The sequence below is a fragment of the Pogoniulus pusillus genome, chromosome 6, assembly GCF_015220805.1.
Source record: "Pogoniulus pusillus isolate bPogPus1 chromosome 6, bPogPus1.pri, whole genome shotgun sequence".
In the NCBI taxonomy this organism is placed as follows: domain Eukaryota; kingdom Metazoa; phylum Chordata; class Aves; order Piciformes; family Lybiidae; genus Pogoniulus; species Pogoniulus pusillus.
Genome location: NC_087269.1, coordinates 5,985,398 through 6,001,370, shown reverse-complemented (window position 1 = coordinate 6,001,370; position 15,973 = coordinate 5,985,398).

The window sequence follows — 15,973 nt, the reverse complement described above, 5'->3', positions numbered from 1 at the left end:
TTCAGCTGTGCATCCAGTGCTCCGGCTATGCCGCAGTCCCCTGCTTCTGGGACCCGGTGCAACTGTTTGCAGAAACCTGATGTAACCCCAGCAAAGTGGAAACACGCATGCAAAAGTGTGTATCATCTCAAACTGGGTTGCTTCTTCAGGAAGATGATACAGGCTTCCTCTGAAAACAGACTGATGTGCTGCAGTCTTGGTGGCTCAGTTTCCTATATGTCCTATCCTTACAGCTCCTCGTGAGGCCATCTTACACTTGCTGATCCTAGGAACTTGCATTCTGTTGCTTGCAGTAAGGAGATTCAACCAGGGTTTGCTGCACAGACTTCTTTCTCCAAGCACAGTAAGGCCATATAGCTGTTATTCGCTCTCAGCAGGGGCAGTCCTTGCTTGTTTGAATAGCTGGAGTACTGTGTGCAGTTCTGGAGCCCACAATAAAAGAAGGACATGGAACTGTTAGAGCGAGTCTAGAGGAGGCCACAAAGATGCTCAGATGGCTGGAGCACCTCTGCTATGAGGACAGTCTATGAAAGCTGGGGCTCTTCAACCTGGAGGAGAGAGGGCTTCAAGGAGACCATATAGTGGCCTTCCAGTATCTGAAGAGGGCTACAGGAAGGCTAGGGAGGGACTATTTACAAGGTCTTGTAATGACAAGATGAGTGGCAATGGATTTAAACTGGAAGAGGGGAAATTCAAACTAGATGTTAGGAAGAAGTGCTTTCCAGTGAGGGTGGTGAGACATTGGCACAGGTTGGCCAGGGAGGTTGTGGCTGCTCCCTCCCTGGAGGTGTTCAAGGCTAGGTCAGATGAAGCCTTGAGCTGCCTGCTCTAATGGGAGGTGTCCGTGCCTATGGCAGGGATGTTGGAACTGGATGATCTTTGAGGTCCTTTACAACCTGAAGCATTCTACTATTCTGTCTTGGGTACGTGTCATGTAGGACACATGTTTAGCTCAATCTGTGCAACATGAATCCATGTAGCATGCTCAGAGTCAGTCTGGAGAAGAGGTTGGCTAAGAGTGATTTGCTGTTGCATGAACATTTCCGATGCCCTCTTCTGTTTTTTTTTTTTTTTCTGAGGCCCACTTCGTGGTAACTGCAACCTCAACTTGGTTGCTCTGAACCTTCGTTTAGGAGTGTCTTACAGCTAGCAAAGAAATTGCATGGTCCCAAGAAAAGAAGGTGCCCAGAGGTATCCCCAAGGAGAAGCAGACTGTTTTGGTTTTTTTGGTAGAAGAGTACTCACGCCATAAATGTTTAGGTTTAAATCCTCCACATCTTATAACTTCTGCAGAACTTGTTTTTGATAGATAGACCTAAAGGTAAAATAGATGTTGCATAGATGTTCTCTAAGTGAACTGTAGCAATTTTGCATACTGGCTGAGGACATTGGATGACTTCATGTAAATTAAAGACATTAATTCCATCCAAAAACATAAGCGAGTGGGTCCAGGTAACAGCCTTAACACAGCTTTCATGATTTTGAGTACTCAGCTTAGCCCTCTTAAACTTTAAGACAGAGTATTCTTCAACCTTGGACTGAGATTTCCCTCTGTGGTGTGTTGCATATGTTGCATGTTTCTCCTGCAAGTCAGCAGAGAGCAGCAAATTCTGGGACAGAGAAAGTAAGGGAGAAGCTAAGCAAGAGACAGTAGCATGGTTTGAGTGGTGAGTCTCCACAGCTAGAATATCTGCAATGGCTTATTAAAGGGGAAAAAAAAGCAGCTAATTCTGCTTTCATATCCATTAAACTGGGTTAGATGAGTTTAAATGAAAGCACAGTCTGGCCAAATTCTGCTACAAATCAGCTATATAAAAGCATTAAGTTGCACGCTTAATTGGTATAAATGGCTTATTTCTGCTGTTAGTGTTGGACTGCCAACAACCTCAGTCTCAAATTAGTGAACGAAAATTATGATCATCTCTGAAGGCTGGAAAGGTCCAAAACTACAAAGGGCACTTCCTGAGGTAATTTACTTTTACATCCAAGCACAAAGTACAAAGAACAGGGTCTCTGTACTGATGTAAGGAAGTTTCAGGGAGGAGGATCTTGAGGGTCTCTGACCTTCGGCAACCCTCTTTTTATGCATGTGAAGATAAATTCCTGCTGCATGCAAAACTCTTGGTTTGCAGATGCCTCCTTCAGCCTGCAACATTCTGCAGGTTGTAGCAAATCCCTCGTTCAGTTTGGAAACGTTTTAAAAAACAGTGACCTGGCAGCTCTCACGCCCAGGGTACCTGGGTTCTTACCCAGAAAACCAGTTCCTACCCAGTGTTAACTGGCTGAGGAATCAGTAAATGCCAAGGAAATGGTTGTTCACCTGAGAGCAGTATTCAGAGAACCACATCAGCAGTTTAGGCACCAGAATGACTGTGTACCTCCTAAGCACCTAGGAGAGGATCTGTTCCCCTCTGGATGAAGGAAGGGTTTGAGCAGTTCAGGTATTAGCAGTTCAGGTGTCTAATTTGCTGTGTTGCAGCATCTTTGAGTAGAGCAGTAGCATCCAAGATGTGTGCCTCAGCATCAGGGAGAGCTAACGGTGAGGGCTATGGATCTTCTCCTCCCAACCAGGTCTGCAATCTTCAGCACAAGAAAGACTTTTCAGAGTGGGTGCAGAGGAGGGCCACAAAAATGATCAGAGGGCTGGAACACCTCTGTTTTGAGGACAGTCTGAGAGAGTTGGGGTTGTCAGCCTGGAGAAGAGAAGGCTCTGGGAAGACCTTATTGTGGCCTCTCAGTACTAAAAGGGAGCCTGTAAAAGATATGGGAGCAAGTTGTTGTTTGATTTTTTTTTGCAGGGCCTTTTGAAGCAGGAAGTTTAAACTAAAAGAAGGAGATAGACGTAAGACAGTGAGGGTGGTGAAATGTTGGCACATGCTGCCTAGAGAGCTGGTAGATGTTCCATCCCTGGAAGCTTTTAAGGTCAGGTTGGATGGGGCTAAGAGTAACCTGATCTAGTTAAGATGTCCCTACTCACTGCAGAGGGGTTGGACTAGATGACCTTTAAAGGTCACTTCCAGCCCAAAACATTCTCTGATTTTATGATGCAGATGCAGTGTGAGATTCAGATGGAGCAGTTGCACACCTGATGTGCATGGGCAGGGAAATGAGAGCAGAGAAAAGGAGGCACATGCTCCATCATAGTGCTTAGTGCTGCCTTGATTTGTGGCCAGCATGGATTGGCCTTTTTTGACTGTATCTGCGAGCAGACATCCAAGCCATGACATGAATTTCCATTGTGGGCAGAGGTGTGCAGGGATGGGAGTCATCCTGTCCTCCCCTGTCCTCTGAATGGGGCACACTGATCACAGTCACTGATGGTCAGAGTACTGTAAGTCTCAAATTATCCAGAGATGCTTCTCTTCCTTCAAGTTTTGTTAACAAAGGAGAGTTAGGGGAGGGCTATTAAGAGATACCACCTCCAGCTGGATGGATAATCAAAGTATGAATTTATAGGTGTCATAGCTAAACCATTACAATGGGTAAAGTAAGGGGAAATGGTGGCTTGGGTCAAATAACTTTTAAAATGAAACAGATATGCAAACAAACAAAATATTTAGATGCCTGGTGGTCCTGGCATCCTGATCATCTGTGGTTACCAGTGCTGCCCAACAGTAGCCCTGGTGCATGGCATGGAGCCTTCACTGACCCCATGCCCCATCTGCAACACAAGGACTCAGGCCATGCAGAGATAAGGGTGAGGCACAGAGCTTCCTTCTTCACTTGTGGGCTCTCAGTGTGAGTTGTGATGTTCACTCTTTGTTTCCCACTTCTACAGAGCCATCCCAATTACAAGTGTCCCATCATAAATGCAGCTCTGGGAGACATGTCCAGAAAAACATGCAGATCCTTCTTGTTTGGCCCCAGATTTTGGGGTTCTTTCTAGAGTCTCTCTGACATTTTTTTACTCCTCTTCTTGCCAGAGTTGTAAAGAATAACTCCTGTATGACCCTGGAGGCCTTTTGGCCACTGTGCCGTCAAAGATTTGATCTAATAACATTACTTTCTTAAGGACAGGTGTTTTCTAGTAGCTCTATCTGAACAAGAAACAAAACATTCTGTGGTGGTAGAATACATAGAATTATCTAAGTACTTAGGTTGGAAGGGCTCTTGTCTTAACTGTGAAGACAGATCAGGTTTCTCATGACCTTATCCACCTGCATGTTAAAAGTTTCCAGATTTTACAGCCTCTCTGGGCCCCTCTTCTGATCTGTCACCAGCAACTTAGTGATTTTAGGTTTTCTCCTCCTGTATCTAATTGTCTTTTTCCTTATCCTTGCCTCTTGTCCTTTTTCTGTCCACCTCTGAAAAAGGTTTTACTCAATCTTCTCTGTATTCCTCTTCAAATAGTTAAAGGCAGTAATTAGTTCACCCATAAAACTTCTTTTCTCTACACTAACCTTTCCTGGTTTCTTCAGAGAATCACAGAACATCAGAGATCAGAAGGTACCTCCAGAGATCATCTACTCCAACCTCCCTGCCAAGGCAGGATCCCCTTGGGTAGTTCACACAGGAATGTCTCCAGAGAATAAGACTCCACAGCCTCTCTGGGCAGCCTGTTCCAGGGCTCTGTCACCCTCACTGTAAAGTTTCTCCAACTACCTGAAGGGTGGTTGTGGCCAGGGGGAGGTTGCTCTCTTCTCTCAGGTGGCCAGCGCCAGAACGAGAGGACACAGCCTCAGGCTGTGCCAGGGGAGATTTAGGCTTGAGGTGAGGAGAAAGTTCTTCACTGAGAGAGTCATTGGACACTGGAATGGGCTGCCCGGGGAGGTGGTGGAGTCGCTGTCCGTGGGGCAGTTCAAGGCAAGGTTGGACGTGGCACTTGGTGCCATGGTCTAGCCTTGAGCTCTGTGGTAAAGGGTTGGACTTGATGATCTGTGAGGTCTCTTCCAACCTTGGTGATACTGTGATACTGTGAAACTTTTTATGTTCCAGTTTGTACCTATTGCTCCTTGTCTTCTTCATTTGTCATATGCGACAAATGCCTAAACAACTTAGCAGACCTCCACTGGACTCTCTGCAGATTGTTGATAAGAAAGTGCATATATCTCAATTTAATGAGTTGTAACAGACAGGGAAATTGTAAATGATGTATTTATTTTCCCCACATAGTATTCTTAAAGACTAGCCCATACTTCCACTCATACATTTTGGTACAAGCATCACGAGTAACTACTAGATACTAACATCATCAGCAGGTAAAACACATGAAAGTTAGCTAGAAAATCTTAGGAAGAAATCTCTTTGTCCCTAAAATGCAGCAGTTACTGCAGCTGTTTATAGAATAAGAGATGGATGAGACAGAAATACTTCCACTGTAGAGATAAGAGGCTGAGCAATAACCTCTTGAAGAGCACATAAGAGGGCAGCATGAGAATGGCTGCTGCTGCAGTTCTCTGTTCTCAGCAGTTAGCCTTAATAAAAGAGATAAAGGCAGCAATATCCAAAAGGCAGCATTCCAGTAGTCTTCCTCTTGTGCCATGCTGAGGACTGTTGGAAGCTCTGTTGTGTGTGAGACTCTTGTTCTTCATCCAGACTTGGACATAATCATAGAATGTCAAGGGCTGGAAGGGATCTCTTCAGGCTGAAGAAACCCAGCTCTCATAGCCTGTCCTCGTAGGAGAGGTGTTCCAGCCCTCTGAGCATCTTCGTGGCCTCCTCTGGACTCACTCCAACAGTTCAATGTCCTTCTTGTGTTGGTGGCTCCAGAACTGTACACAGTACTCCAGGCAGGGTCTCACAAGAGCAGAGTTATAACTACCTGCCTTTGGCTGCCTGGAAGGATTCAAGAAATAAGCCTCCTGAATTTAGATTCAGCTTGCAACTGAGCTGCTCCACCCATTTATTGCAAATTCCCAAGTGGCTGTGGAGAAGGTCAATGGCATTCAGAAGGCTTTTTGCATGCTGCCTGAACACCAGCCAGCAGTGTTGTTTGTCACTGGTGGTGGGCAGCCTGGGTGCCAGTCAGTCTCAGAAAGAGCCCACAGTGCCTGGGTGCAGTCTGGTCTTTCTGGATCTGCTGGGTTCATTACACATGGGGCCTGTGGCCTGGATGACTCATTCAGATGTGCTGCAAGATCTTTATTTCTCTCTTGAGGAGAGTAGAAGCAAAGACTTCATTCCACACTCAATTTTTATAAGAAATTGCTCAGAAAAGATGGGCTTTTCTCCCTTGCTTTCCTTTCTAACCCAAAACATTTTGCAGAAGACACTTTCAAATTGCAGTCTTACTCATCAACCCGGGAAGGATCACACCACCAAGGAACTGTGGCTTAAGCTAATTAAAAGTGTGAAACTACACTTGCTGGGTCTAGAGCTTGAAGGAGTTCTTCACTAAGGTGGCAAAATGTTGTTTACTGAATCACTCAAATGCACTTAGGAGCTATTCCCACGACTACTGAAAACATTTAAAGGGGCAGCATTACAAAGGATGAGCTAATTAATGGTATATTAGCTGAAATGGGCAGGATAGGGTTTGAAAAGTTCATGTGTGCCTGCTCAGAGGAAATCAGTAGAACTAAAAGAGATTTGAAGGCAAGTGTCAATAAAGATGATGTCTCAAGGCACATCCATCATTGAAAGTGCCTTCCTTTGAATCCACAATGGCTAATGAGTGGTAGGATAATGGAGCTAAAACTGTTGTAAGAGTGCTTCACAAAAAAGGGGAAGAGAAATTATTTAGTGTCATTAGGAAAATTTGGATTAAAAAAAAGTAGTGATGTTCAAGAAATTTTAAGCCACTGACATTAATCTGTATTCAGTCCAATTGCCAATGATGGGAAGCAGAAAGAGGTGCTGCTTGTGGCTCATAAAGTGCTGAGGATAGAAAATAGTGTAGGCAGTGTACTTTGGGGATTAAGAGTCCCTAATGACCTCAGAGCTGTTCCAAATACACATTTGACCTTATTGTTATCAGCAATATTTGGCCAGTGCTCCAACCCACAAAGGATGACTGCTTCTCTGTGTTGTGTTTAACTGGATGTGTATGTGACACTGGAACTAAGATCAGCAGATGTTGCCTTTCATTAGTACTTTGCATGCTGAGGATCAAGAGGGTTTGTGCCAGTCACCCAGAAACTCTCAGATGTATGCTGGTAGATATTTACAGCTGCAAACTTATTCCTGTATGTGAGATTGTAGATTCACAGGCTCACAGGATGTTAGGGGTTGGAAGGGACCTGAAGACATTGAGTCCAACCCCCTTGTTGGAGCAGGATCATACAATCCAGCTCAGGTCACAGAGAAATACATCTAGATGGGTCTTGAAAGTCTCCAGAGAAGGAGACTCCACAGCCTCTCTAGGGACCCTCTTCCAGTGGTCCGTGACCCTTATGCTGAAGTGGAACCTGCTGTGCTGCAGCTTGCATCTATTGCTCCTTGTCCTATTCCAGGGAGCAAGTGAGCAGAGCCTGTCCCCCCCTTCTCACCCCTAGCCCTCAGATATTCATAAACATTTATTAAATCCCCTCTCAGTTTTCTCTTCTCCAGACTAAAAAGCCCCAGGTTCCTCAACCTCTCCTCATCAGGCAGTGTTCCAGTAGCCTCCTAGCCCTCTGTTGGACTCTCTCAAGCAGATCCCTGCCCCTCCTAAACTGGGGAGCCCAAAACCAAATGCGGTACTCAAGATGGGATCTCACCAGGGCAGAATACAGGCAGAGGAGAACCTCCCTCTTTTAAACTCCCTTCTTTTAAACTGCTTATATGGTGCTACATCAATAATAATAAAAATCCAAATCTTTACTTTGCTCTTTTAAAGAGCAAAATAGACTTGTCACTTTGAATCTAAGGATGGCTTCTTGTTTTGGTTGGGGTTTTTTTTTGCCAATTCTAGTAGTGTAAAATTGCCCTGCTGACATGAATCATGATGCTTAGCTTTTGTGCAGCATATAATCTTACATACTCTAATGTGAATTAAGTTCCAAAGAAGCAGTTTTCCAGTCTCTCTGCAGGGAGCTTGTTTGCCTTAAAATGAAACTACTGGGCTGAGATAGTCCCCACTATACTGGCATTACGTTCACTACATTAACTCAGTAAAGACTTTGGCATAAGACATGTAGCTGAACTTCAGTAATTCTCTTTGCTTATCTGGAAACCCAGGACTTCTGTGCTGTGTCTCATTTGCAGTGAGGTCTTATGCTAGTGTGATGTTAACCTTTCCATTTGTTACAACACCCTGAAGCATCATCCACACGAGTCACACAAATAAATGAGCAGTGCCACGAGGTGAGGGTGGCTGGGCTTTGTTTGCAAAGCCTTCCTCATGCTGATTAACAGCTGTTGCACTGCTTCTGTCAGCCTTGGATTTTACTTCTCTGTGGCCCTTTAGAAAGAGGCTGGAGGAATGTTGTTTGTCCAGAAGCAGCTCTGTGTCCTAAGTGTTTTCTCACTTATGATATAGGAAGAAATGGGATAGTGACTCTTTTAGAAAGAGGCTGGGGGAATGTTGTTTGTCCAGAAGCAGCTCTGTGTCCCAGAGGTTTTCTCACTTATGATATGGGAAGCAGTGGGATAGTGACCCTTTAGAAAGAGGCTGGAGGAGTGTTGTTTGTCCAGAAGCAGCTCTGTGTCCCAGGTGTTTTCTCACTTATGATATGGGAAGCAGTGGGATAGTGACCCTTTAGAAAGAGGCTGGAGGAGTGTTGTTTGGTCAGAAGCAGCTCTGTGTCCCAGGGGTTTTCTCACTTATGGTATGGGAAGCAGTGGGATAGTGACCCTTTAGAAAGAGGCTGGAGGAGTGTTGTTTGTCCAGAAGCAGCTCTGTGTCCCAGGGGTTTTCTCACTTATGATATGGGAAGCAGTGGGATAGTGACCCTTTAGAAAGAGGCTGGAGGAGTGTTGTTTGTCCAGAAGCAGCTCTGTGTCCCAGGGGTTTTCTCACTTATGATATGGGAAGCAGTGGGATAGTGACCCTTTAGAAAGAGGCTGGAGGAGTGTTGTTTGTCCAGAAGCAGCTCTGTGTCCCAGGGGTTTTCTCACTTATGGTATGGGAAGCAGTGGGATAGTGACCCTTTAGAAAGAGGCTGGAGGAGTGTTGTTTGGTCAGAAGCAGCTCTGTGTCCCAGGGGTTTTCTCACTTATGATAAGGGAAGAAGTGAGATAGAAAATATAGAATGCAGCAACCAAGATAAACCATTAACTGTATAAGGCATCATCAATAAGGTAGACACAAAGAAGGTGGTTTAAGCATGAGAGGGTCCAGAAGCACTCCCATGGAGAAGAAGAATACTGTATTCAAAGATGAGAACATTGGAAACTTTGGCCAAGAATGTGACCCACAACTGATGCCAGATGGATGAAAAGTAGAGAGGTCAGAGTGAGGAAGACATCGAGTCTTCATCAAAAAGACCCCAAAAGATGGCCTCCAGGTAGCAATGAGCACGTGTGAAGAGGTAGGATGGTATGGAAGTGAGTTCCAGGAACTGATTGTAACAACTCCACCTGTTCCCAGAACTAATTGTATTAACCCTACCCATGAACTGAGTATGTATGACTTTGTGGCATAAGTACCTTACCTGAACAAGGTGGGGGGATGCAGGGCTTTAAGGAGCTATCCTCCCTGTATGTGGCACCAAATAAAAACATGCTTTTCCTTATAACACTCTGAAGTGTTGTGAGGTGTCATTTGCCATGAGTCACTTAGCACATGGTTCACAGAGCAGGAGGGAGAAGTGCTTGCCACAGAGCTCTGCTGTGTGGGACAGCCCAGCTTTGCAGCAGCCAAACCCTCCATGTGTACTTGCACTCCTCTCTCCCAGGTGCAATAGCACACGGAACTCCAAGGGTAGGGGGGCTCTCCAGAGTGACCTGGATAGATTGGATGGATGGGCCAATGTTAGCTTCAACAAGGCCAAATGCCAGGTTCTGCACTTGGGCCACAACAACCCCAGGCTATGCTACAGGCTTAGAAAAGTGTGGCAAGAAAGCTGTCTAGATGAAAGGGACCTGGGGGTTGTAATAGACAAGCAACTCAATATGAGCAAGCAGTGTGCCCAGGTAGCAAAGAAAGTCAGTGGCATCCTGGCTTGTATTAGAAATGTTGTGTCCAGCAGAGGTAGGGAGGTGATTGTCCCCTTGTACTCTGCTCTGGTGAGGAATAGGAAGTTTCATTTAAACATGAGGAGGGAATTTTCCGCTGTGAGGGTGCCAGAACACTGAAACAGGTTGCCCAGGAGGAGTCTCTCTCTCTGGAGACATTCAAAACCTTCCTGGACATGTTCCTATGTGACCTGGTACAGGCGATCCTGCTCTGGCAGGGGGATTGGCCTGTATGAGCTTTCAAGGTCCCTTCCAGCTCCTTGACATTCTGTGATTCACACCTTGAATATTGTGTTCAGTTTTGGGCACCTCAGTACATGAGTGATGTGGAGGTGCTGGAGCGAGTGCAGAGGAGGGCAATGAAGCTGGGGAAGAGTCTGGAAAATAAATCTTATGAGTGACTGAAGGAGCTGCCCAGGGAGATGGTTGAGTTACTAGCCCTGAATGTGTTTAAAAGTTGTTTGGCTGTAGTGCTTGGGGATATGGTTTAGGATGCACGTTGCAGAGTAGGGATATGGATTGAACTTGGTGATCCTGAGGGGCTTTTCCAACCTGAATGTTTCTGAGATTCTGTGATTATGAAGAAGCAGAAGACATTGAAGCTTCTTCTAGGCTATTGCTAGCTGCTTGGGCTTGGGAAAGAGGTGGAAGAAAAGGGATAAGTGAAGTCTTTCTACCTAGGGAATGATTTGGGAACTGGGGAGAGGGAATGAAGTAGCTGCTTAGCTCATGAGTGAACAAAGTTTGATCTTACTATTTGCAGCAGATGACCTTTGGAGGTCCCTTCCAACGTGGATCTTTCTGTGATTTGGTCACCAGGTGAAAAAGCCTCCCATCAAAGGTGTTTTCTGGCTGTGTGAATTCATCTTCATTAAAAACAAGCAAGCAAACAAACAAACAAAACAGAGAAGAAACAGAGACTAATACCCAAGCCCTGGCTGGTCCTGGGGCATGTGAAAACTGTTTGCCTTTCATAAATGAAATGATGTGGCCATTTGCTTGGCTTTGGTGTGAGCAAAAAATGAAATAGGAAATGCTCTCATTCAGGGTAAGAGTCCTGGACATCTTGGAATCCACTTAGCATTGCATGCAGTGTCAGGATGCTAGTCCTGAGTGCTCTCAAATATTCCCAGAGGTTACAAGCTCAAGCACTTGACTTCAGTGAAAGCTGAGACTTTTAAAGATGGATACAAAGGAAGCTAAACCTTCCCCTAGGGTATCTGGTAGACCCTATGCAGCCCATTAGTGCATTTTTCTTCCAACCCAGCAGTGTGAGATGCAAGGGGACAGTGGGAAGAACAGGAGGTATCAGGGGAATTCATGCTCCAGGAAAATAATATGGACAGGATTGGGAGGAGAAAAATAATTGCAGAGAGCTGGAAAAGCATGTGTCACTCATCCAGCAGGACATATATGACCTGTACAAATGTCATGGGTCTCTGCTGGCTTGGGCTTGGGCCAGCACTGCTTCTGGACCCTGCTGGGGGGGCTGAAATCCCACAGAGATGGGTCTCAAGGGCCTGAGTGGTAGGAGGGGGGGAGGGTTAGGGGCCAGCATGGTGGCAAGAGGTGGGAAGAGTCATTTGGAAGTACTCATAGACAGTACTGTTGAAACCTCAGACACTCCTCTAGCCTTCCTTAACCTGACAGGTGTCTATGTCTGGGGTTCAAATCTAACATTTACACAACCTTGAGATGCAACTTCATAGGATTATTGCTGCTCCTTAGTTCTTTGTGGGTTGTAGGTATTGGCATCTTTGTTGCTCACAGGATTGCAGGATGTTAGGGATTGGAAGGGGCCTCTAGAGATCGCGCCCAACCCCTCTGCCAGAGCAGGACCATAGTCTATTGCAGGCCACACAGGAATGCATCCAGACAGGTCTTGAAAGTTTCCAGAGGAGGAGGCTCCACAACTTCTCTGGGGAGCAGGTTCCAGTGCTCCATGACCCTTAGAATAAAAAAGTTCCTCCTCAATTGGAGGAGACTTCCTTGTGTTGAGGTGAAGCTTCCTGTGCCCTTCCCATTGCCCCTAGCCCCTTGTTTGGTTGGTTGTTTTTTCTTGGAGTCAATATCACCTTTATATAGAAACACAATATTGGGGAGTCTAGCTGTATTTGTGCAGTCTGGAGATACTCCCTGAGGGCATTTGCTAGAAATCCTTGTTAACATTCAGCCTTCAAATAAACTTTGAGTTCTCATTGTCATGAAAGACTGCCAGGCTGAGTTCTTTATCAAGCAATGTTCCCACCAGAATCAGTGCTGGATGCAAACAAACCCAAACAATTCTGTCTGTTGCCATCTTTCTAGCAAGGCACTTGAAGACCTTAAATCATTTCAAAAAAGGAGAAGGTGCTACCATATTGAATGTGTATGAATTTCTGAGGGGTGGGTGTCAAGTGGATGGGGCCATCTCTTTTCAGTGGTCAGCAGCAATAAGACGAGGAGCAGTGGCTACAAACTGGAACACAGAAGGTTTCACCTCAACATGAGGAGAAAAGTTCTTTACAGTGAGGGTGACCCAGCCCTGGAACAGGCTGCCCAGAGAGGTTGTGGAGTCTCCTCCTCTGGAGATTTTCCAAATCCACCTGGATGTATTTCTGTGCAACCTACTCTAGATGATCTTGCTTTGGCAGGGGAGCTGGGCTTGATGATCTTTGGAGGTTCCTTTCAGTCTCTAATGTTCTGTGATTCTATGGATACTTGTCAGTAAGGAGTGTGCTGAATCCAGTGGTGTTACACAGAAGACAGGTAAACACAGCTGGAGTTTGATAATGTGGCAGTGACTTGATGCAGAGTTGTAATGATTGTTGAAAACCATCTCCCTGCTCAAGCGATGGACTTCTTGGTTTCACCTTTGTAATCCAGGAACATCAGATATAGTAGGGATTCTGATAGGTGTATTTTTTTATTGGGAATAATTAGATCTTGCAGATGTGGGCACAAACTTTCCCTTCAAGCAGCACCTTCAGAGCTCTCACATTTGCCTTGATCAAAGAAATGGAAGTCAGGAAAAGTGCAAGCTTGCTGTCCATTAATGTGAATAGGAAATGCATATTGCAGAAATCTCTCTCAATACAAGTACCAGTAACTCAGTTTGGAATAATTTGTGGTTAGTGGGATTTGCTTTTAAGAAACTGAGTTCAAATATGTAATACAGCAATGGTGGGAAATGGTTTTAGATCAAGCAAATAATGCAGAAACAATTTCTGGATAGATTTTTAATTAAATTTTCTCCTTGTCACAAGCTCACAGCCTGATGTCTCAAATGGCTGAGGAGCTCCTGAGGACTGCTAAATACTTCACAGTCCCACCGTGTATAGGAGGAGGCAGAGAAGATTTTAAAGCACTTTGGATGAAAGAGGTTTATCTCTGAGTTGTAGATGTAAAAATTCACAGGGAAGATTATGTCAGGATTAGCATACTGGGTAGTAAAAACCTTTTTTAGCATAACATAAATGTGAGTATCACACCCTACATCCCTCAGATGCAGGACTCATTTGGCCCACTACTCTGTTTCACTTTTCCAGCTGCAAACTGTTTTCAGATCAGGGGGTTTATGAGCCTTGTGTGGTTTGTAGTAAATGTTAATGATTGCTCTTCTAAACATCTCTTAGAATCATAGAATCAACCAGGTTGGAAGAGACCTCCAAGGTCATCCAGTCCAACCTATCCCCCAGCCCTATCCAGTCATCTAGACCATGGCACTAAATACCTCATCCAGTCTTATCTTGAACACCTCCAGGGATGGTGACTTCACCACCTCCCTGGGCAGCCTATTCCAATGCCAATCACTCTCTCTGGCAAGAACTTCCTCCTAACATCCAGCCTATACTTCCCTTGGCACAACTTGAGACTGTGTCCCCTTGTTCTATTGCTGGTTGCCTGGGAGAAGAGCCCAACCCCCACCTGGCTACAACCTCCCTTCAGGTAGTTGTAGACAGCAATAACTTATCTAACTTTGTGATGGTTTGGGTGTTCCCTGCCCCCCCCCCCCCCCCCCCCCCCCACTTTGGAAATCACCCAGGCTAGACTCAGCTGGCTCTGGAAATTTGAATGAAGCTTATATTTACAGCTAGCACAATATACAAGCAGATATTTACAGTATATACAGTTATAGACAGAAATATACAGGGAAAAAAGGGTAATACAGAAACACAACAGCCCTCCCAGAAACCTGAGTCCCCAGGAGGGGCTCTCAACCACCCCTGCACCTTCCCCCTGCCCCTCTCAACCTTACCCCAGTCCCAAGGAAGAATGGAGGTTTGGCCAGGGGGATTAGGAAGCAAAGTGGATTAGAAAAGAAATGGCAGAGAGGGGTGAGGTTAGAGATGCAGCTCAGTCAGTTCCCCAGCAGAAGTGCTGAGTGGTTATCTATGTTTTGCTTTCTGTTTTCATACATCTCAGCAAGCCTATGAGCGAAGTAGACATCACCATTGTTTTCCTTTCACAGCCTATAATCTAGTTCTTCTCACCAAAACGTTCTAGCTAGCTTCAAACTAGCACAAACTTCAACATCCTTTAGCAAAGAACATTCCAGCTACATGATAAACCATCCTGATATATTTGTTTTGAAGCAAGTTTCTACTTGCTTCATCTGGTGGTTCCAGAAGAGACTAAGAACAGTTGATATCTCACTATCTCTCACCCATGGGTTTGAAGACTGCTATTATATTCTCTCTCAGTTTTTGTAGTTTGGGTTTCTTTTGTTTTCTTTTGCTTAGTTTTGTTTCTGGTTTGTTTGTTTGTTTTTTTCCTGTGGCCAGAGGAACTATTCAGTCATTCCTTGTCTGAAAGCTGTCAGTACTTTCAAGCCATCCTTGTTGCTGTTTGAAGTATTCCCCTGATGTGTTATCTGAGAGCTGGGGACCAGAAACACATTGACTCCTCCAGCTACATGCAGACCATGCATTTGGACAGTAACATGCAGATGTGCAATGTTTTAGTCTTTATTTTGGACTCATAGTTCCCAACATCTGCTTTTCCTTTTCACCACAATCAGTTGTTGGGCTGATGTCTTTGTGGTACTCTCATGTTTTACCCCTGAGTTTGCTGCCAAACGATCAGCTCAGTGCCCATAACTTCATGTGTGAGGTTAGAATTGTTTGTCCTGTTTTGCATGCCTACATTGCTTTTATCTGCCATTTCATTGCTAGCCTTCCTGACATCCTCTTACAATTCCAACCTGCCCTCTGTCTCAGTGCTCTGAGGAAATTCATGCCACCAGCAAAGATTGCTGTCTCCCTGTTTACCCTCTTCCCAGGTCATTTGTGAATTGAGTTCCAGCACAGACACATTCATAACTCCGCCAGCCACCTCCCTCTGCCTTTTTCTCCCGCCCTCTGTTCTTCTATTAACCATTCATTTCTTCCTGTGAAGACTTTCTCTTTTATGCCACAGCTGTTTCACTTCCTTTGGAGAGGGATTTTATCAAGTCATCTTTAGAAATCCATTTAATTAGCAGTTTACAAAACTCTCCAGGAGAATCCAGCTGCTTGCTTCCAGCATGGAGCTTCTCAATGCCTACAACGACTTTGCTCTTTCAGCTTCTTCTTTTGAGTTTTCTGTGTCCTCTGTTAAGGATACCAAACCTAAGTACATGTTCTCTAAGCACAACCTTTCTGTTGGATTTGATTAATTATGAACATTACCAGTTTTGAACCCTGTGATTCAGGTCAATGGGAAAAACAAAACAAAACAACAGAAAAAAAAATGACTGCAATAAAAGGATTTACAAACCTTTTGTTGAAAAATCAAGACCAAGTCAATGAGGCATAATAAAAAAAGTAGCAAGCACACAGACTTATTTTTGTCTTAGCCCTGACAGCCTCTTCTTCATCTATAGTGGAGGCTTCCATATTGTTGACCATATCAGGTGAAGAGCCTTGCACCTGGGAAAGAACAACCCCAGGTATCAGTAGAGGTTGTGGACTGACCTGTT